The following is a 6,267-nucleotide window of genomic DNA, read 5'->3' as shown; positions in this document are numbered from 1 at the left end:
TCTCTTTTTATCAAACCCTCATTGTAGATGGACAGACTGAAGTCTTCAGTGAAGTCTCTGCAATTTATGAGAGCAAGCGAAGCCCTCAGACAGCACGCTGAACAACTCTGCTTTTAACACCACAGTCTGGTGCTGCTCAGCTGGGACTACTAATTGATCTGAGAGTCACATTTCTGTGCAAATTTTAATTAACTTTGTTTTATTTACTTAATAAAACTTCAGGAAGCTATTTATTCATTTATTTATTTAAATGTTCAGTTAACTTTATAAGAGATGCTGCCTCCTGTTCTCTCAGTCTTGCATGTGACTCTTGATCAGACTTGTGTGTCCTGATTCTTTGTGTCTGAGCTCACAGTCTGTTTTACTGGTTTCCTTCTCAGACTGAAGTCCAGAAGATGAGTGTTTGTGTGGAGGAAGAAGAGGACAGAGCAGAGTCTCCAGGATCCAGCTGTCTGTCTATGAAGAGTGACTGGTCCAAAGAGAATCCTCCAAAGTTCAGTAATGAACCTGGACCCTCAGACACAAAGTAAGAGAACTGCTACAAACCTGTGAACCTCCAAACTTTGGGCTATAACAGTGTTTAGTGTGTTGAGGTCCTGCAGTTGTCGTCTCTGCCTGTAACAGCTGCCGTAGTGTCGACAGAAAATCAGTTCTTCCTGGTTCTTCTGGCTCATCAGTGTATTAATACTGACTGCTGAGGCTGCTTGTTTCTTTTGAAATGATCTGATTAAAGAACATTTTTACTTTCAGTGATTTTCCATATTTTTCTTATTACCAATAAATCCCAGAGTCAAACCCACACAGAATGTGTATCACAGCCTGATAGATCTGATTCCTCTGAGCCAGGAAATCTTTGTGTTTTCAGAGGTCAGGACCACAGACTGAGAGCAGAGTCTCCAGGATCCAGCTGTCCGCCTATGAAGAGAGCAAGGTCCGAAGGCTCTAATCCTCCAGACTTCAATTATGAACCTGGACCCTCAGACACAAAGTAAGAGAGTTTCTAGTGTAAACTGACCTGAGGATGATTCAGTTCTCAGACATATTTGAAGGAAACAGGGAGACACCAGGGGCCAGATCCATGAAACTCTGTGTCCACACAAAGACAGAAATATGCACACACACTCTTTTCAGTAGATTTATAAAGCAGAGCTTTCTCATGTTACTGTTTTATCAGTCTCAGTCATTGTGAGAGTTGGTGTATGAACACGAACCTGATTGCCACTTCCAGAGTCTGTAGACCTGTCAATGAAGAGAAGGACAAAGAAGAAACACAGTGTCTCCACGTCTGAGCCTTTAACAGCTTCTACACATTGTGAACCAAATCTGGATATTTGTTCACAACAATCAACAGAACATTTAGTCTCAGCACAGGTCGTGCTGCTAAAATCATTTGTTGTCAGGTTTCTGGGATTTAATGACTGTTGGAAAGGAGCAGAATGTCCTCACACTGGATTGTAGCTCCCAAAAAAGTTTGATCAGACTGAAAAAGGAAACTCTTTGACCCTACAGGGTCTTCATGAGTTAAATGGCCAACATGACAATGAGCTGATAGGACTCAATACATCATCAAGATAAAATACAGTATCAGAGCCTGAAAGAGTCCCAACAATCTCACAGCAATCCACCCAAAACATCCAAGAGTATCTCAGTAAGTTCAAAGATCCAGAACAAGAGCTGGACTGCAGACAGTCAGTCAGAGCAGCACTGTACAAAGTAAGACTGTACATCTGTCTGCTCATGTCATCATCTCTGAAAACAGGACCTGTGATTTAATACACAGTCATTTGTTCTATCATACACTTTTGGCATTTAAGATGATTAGAAATACCACAAAATGAAAAAGCTTTTCTTTGCTTGTCTTTAGTTTTTTATGCAGCTGATGAAAGAAATGAGCAGATTCTCAGATTCTCTTTCTTTAGTCTGACATTATTTCTTCTGTGTCAGCAGATTTTCAGCAGATAGTGGTCTGCAGGAGGTTTTAGAGGAACATAAGATCAGTCTGAGGAGGAGATGTGAACGTGTGACTGAAGGAACTGATGGAACAGGAAGTGAAACCCTCCTCAACAGGATCTACACTGAGCTCTACATCACAGAGGGACAGAGTGAAGAGGTTAATACCCAACATGAGGTGAGGCAGCTGGAGACAGCTTCCAAGATGAAGACCCTCCATGACACTCCAATCAAGTGCCACGACATCTTTAAAGCCTTACCTGACCAACAGAGACGCATCAGAGTCGTTCTGACGAACGGCGTCGCTGGCGTTGGAAAAACCTTCTCAGTGCAGAAGTTCACTCTGGACTGGGCAGAGGGCTCTGAAAACCAAGACGTCAGTCTGCTGGTTCTGTTTTCGTTCAGGGAACTGAACCTGATCAAAGATGAGCAGTACAGTCTCCTCAGGCTGCTCCACGTTTTCCATCCAACATTAAAGAAGCTCACAGCAGAGAAGCTCGCTGTCTGTAAAGTGTTGTTCATCTTTGACGGCCTGGATGAAAGCAGACTTTCACTGGATTTCAGTAACAGGGAGGTGTCTGATGTCTCACAGAAGTCACCTGTCAACGTGCTGCTGACAAACCTCATCCAGGGGAATCTGCTTCCCTTGGCTCTGGTCTGGATAACTTCCCGACCTGCGACAGCCAATCAGATCCCTCCTGCATGTGTTGACAGGGTAACAGAAGTACGAGGCTTCACTGACGACCAGAAGCAGGAGTACTTCAGGAGGAAATCCAGTGATGAAGAGCTGTCCAGAAGAATCATCTCACACATCAAGACATCCAAGAGCCTCCACATCATGTGTCAGATCCCAGTCTTCTGCTGGATCTCTGCTACAGTTCTGGAGCACATGTTGACCACAGAGCAGAGAGGAGAGCTGCCCAAGACCCTGACTGACCTGTACTCACACTTCCTGCTGGTTCAGACAAAGAGGAAGAAGCACAAGTATGATGAGGGACATGAGACGAGTCCACAGGAGCTGATGAAGGCTGACAGGGAAGTTCTTCTGAAGCTGGGGAGGCTGGCGTTTGAACATCTGGAGAAAGGAAACATCATGTTCTACCAAGAAGACCTGGAGCAGTGTGGTCTTGATGTCACAGAGGCCTTGGTTTACTCAGGAGTTTGTACAGAGATCTTTAAAAGAGAGAGTGTGATCTTCCAGAAAACAGTCTACTGCTTTGTTCATCTGAGCATTCAGGAGTTTCTGGCTGCAGTCTACATGTTCCACTGTTACACTGAGAGGAAGACGGAAGAGCTGGGGACTTTCCTGGGACAAGACTACGAAGACTGGGATTCACAACCTTTTAGCTGGAACACTGAGTATTTTGGAAATAACAATAGCAGCTACCCATCACTTGATGACCTCCTGAGTGACGCCATGGATAAATCCCTCGAAAGTAAAAATGGCCACCTGGACCTGTTTGTTCGCTTCCTTCATGGCCTGTCTCTGGAGTCCAACCAGAGACTCTTAGGAGGCCTTCTGGGTCAGACAGAGAACAGACCAGAAATCATCCAGAGAGCCATCGACAACCTGAAGAAGATGAACAGAGATGATATCTCTCCTGACAGAAGCATCAACATCTTCCACTGTCTGATGGAGATGAAGGACCGCTCAGTACATCAGGAGATCCAAGAGTTCCTGAAGTCAGAGAACAGATCAGAGAAGGAACTGTCTGAGATCCACTGTTCAGCTCTGGCCTACGTTCTGCAGATGTCAGAGGAGGTTCTGGATGAGTTGGACCTGAAGAAGTACAACACATCAGAGGAGGGACGACGGAGACTGATCCCAGCTGTGGGGAACTGCAGAAAGGCTGTGTAAGTCCAGACATGATCTTTAACATTATCAGTCAGTGTAGATTAGTAGTTTAGTTTTTCAAATATACACAGTATGAAATTATTCTCATTGTTCTCATAATAGTTTTATAATCTTTAGGTCAGCTGTGTGTTTTTCTGGAGATGTTTTAAATGTGTTTGTCAAATGTAGATTTTTCAGTTGGTTGTGATTATTGCTGTTAAGTTTTTCTGTTTATTAGTAACTGTTACATTTTACATTCATTTGTTCATTTATTCATGTTATATTGAATCTTTTTGTTTTCACAAATTCACTTTTCAGATGATTAAACTCTACTTGAAACATAATTGTGAATATTATCTTCCATTTCTGCCAATAGATCCCCCTAAATCCTCCACACTGCTCCTTTAAAGTCTTTCCATATTTTGTGTTAAATAAGTCAGAAGCAGGTGTTTTCTCTCCTGGTGTAGAGGAGAGTAGAATCAGGAAACACACACCTTCAGCTTCATTCAGCTACAGCTGAACTCATGAAGTCATTTCTTACAGTGTAGCTGTGTTAGGAGGAGACCACTTCACAGTCAGTGTGGACCACAGGAAGGACGACTGCCACCAAAGACTCTTTAAATCAATGTGTGACATTTGACTGTTGGTTGAAGTCAAGAAATGTGAATTTGTCATTTAATGTTGTTTAATGACACAAAGTTCAGGAAGAAGAAGGTCATGTAAAACCTTCAATGATGAAGAGGATTTGAGTCCAACATGTCTGATTTGATCTTTATCTTCTAATTCCAGACTTGACTGAGCTCAGCAGCATGTTATGAATCTGTGTTGACATGAATAGTTGTATGAATGTTGTGGTGACATTTGGATGATGTGTGTGGAAGGCTGACATTATGATGATCCACAATAAGAGAAGGACAAAGTCCCTCTACTCATGTTAGTGAAAGCTCATTGATTAGGACATATCTGATTGGATTAGAAATGATTTTTATCCACATGATTTATTCTTTATTCAGATTGAGTTCCTGCAGTTTGTCAGAGATCAGCTGTGCTTCTCTGGCCTCAGCTCTGAAGTCCAACCCCTCCCATCTGAGACACCTGGACCTGAGTTACAACAACGAGCTGCAGGATTCAGGAGTGAAGCTGCTGTGTGGTTTTCTGGAGAGTCCACACTGTAGACTGGAGACTCTGAGGTCAGTTCACTGTCTGTTACTGTTGTAGATCTTATATCTTTAATCCACAACTGAACCTGGTTTGTCTTCATCTAGAACTTGAATCCATATATCTTGAATGAATGAATGAATGAGATTTGAAATAATTTTTGTTCCATATTGTGACTTTTTCTTATCTCAGACTAAGAATTATTCCTTCAGTTTCACTTCATTTCACTTTATGTGACCCAACTCAGAATGTAGAGAGGTGTGAGGAGTTAAAATTATAAACCTCAAAGTAATATAACTTACTGATACTGAGTGGTGACACACATAACTAAAAAGTTCAAAAAGGAAGAGCAGCAGACATGCATTCAAACAAATTGATTTAAACCTAGATAATTAAGACAGGAAGTGTTGAGAACTAACAGGCCTGAAAGAACAAAAGCACTCAGGTAAATACAAACTATAGACTTTATTCTACAATATTGAAATAACCTGGATAGCACCAACTGAATACAACAATAAAGGTTTAAAACAGGGGTAGAGTCCTCACTGTGGGGAGATTCTATCACAACCTGCTTATACTCACACCATGTGCTGACCTGGTGCTGGTCCCACTAGAAGACACTTCAAACACTGCAAGTCTACAAACACTGCAAGTGTACAAACACTGAACTACACATGAGAAAATTCAAGACACGACGATGTGACCGCCACCATTTATATTAGCACACAGCATGCAGAGTGTGTACCCTGCAAACTGCTCCCCACAGGCTGGACCTCTACCTAAAAATAAAAACAATTATAAATATTATAAGAAGTAATTATAAGAAGTGCTGCACCCTCACCTGGGCTTTTAAAGACAGGCATATCTATTCCTACCCATTAGTGGGTGGAGTTACAAACCTAAACCAGCCAGGCCTCTAAGCCTAACTCAACCCTCACATTTAATTACAAAAACCTATTCAGCTACAAAGTTCATAAAGCAGAAGGTCATGTAAAACTTCTACAATGAAGAGGATTTTATTCGTCCTCATCTGAGTTGATATTTATCATCTAAGTACAAACTTTATTAAATCAGCATCTTTGGGATTAAAATACTTTCTCTTCACTTTAACATGGGTTTAGTTGTAGATTTCCTGAGCTGATCAGAGACCTGTTCTGTGAATCAGGATTTGGGATTAGCCCGGTAACTTCAGGTTTAACTCTGGGTTTTCAGAATTACCAAGGTGGTTCACTAGTGAACAGGTTACATCACCATGGTAACTTATGCTGCACAGCTAACCTGCTCTGGAGCAGGTAAACTTCAGAGGATCAGATCAAAACCTGTCA

The 6,267-nt window shown here is 41.9% G+C and overlaps 1 long non-coding RNA gene across 1 annotated transcript; it reads left to right on the top strand.

Annotated features, from left to right (window-relative positions):
* Positions 1 to 468: 468 nt before the first annotated feature.
* LOC121190905 lies at positions 469 to 1,983 on the top strand. Its single transcript, XR_005895029.1, has 3 exons — positions 469 to 526; positions 866 to 988; positions 1,948 to 1,983. It is a non-coding gene; the product is annotated as an uncharacterized LOC121190905 (long non-coding RNA).
* Positions 1,984 to 6,267: the final 4,284 nt, after the last annotated feature.

Source organism: Toxotes jaculatrix, chromosome 12, assembly GCF_017976425.1.
Source record: "Toxotes jaculatrix isolate fToxJac2 chromosome 12, fToxJac2.pri, whole genome shotgun sequence".
NCBI lineage: Eukaryota > Metazoa > Chordata > Actinopteri > Toxotidae > Toxotes > Toxotes jaculatrix.
This window is presented reverse-complemented; position numbering and strand designations above follow the sequence as displayed.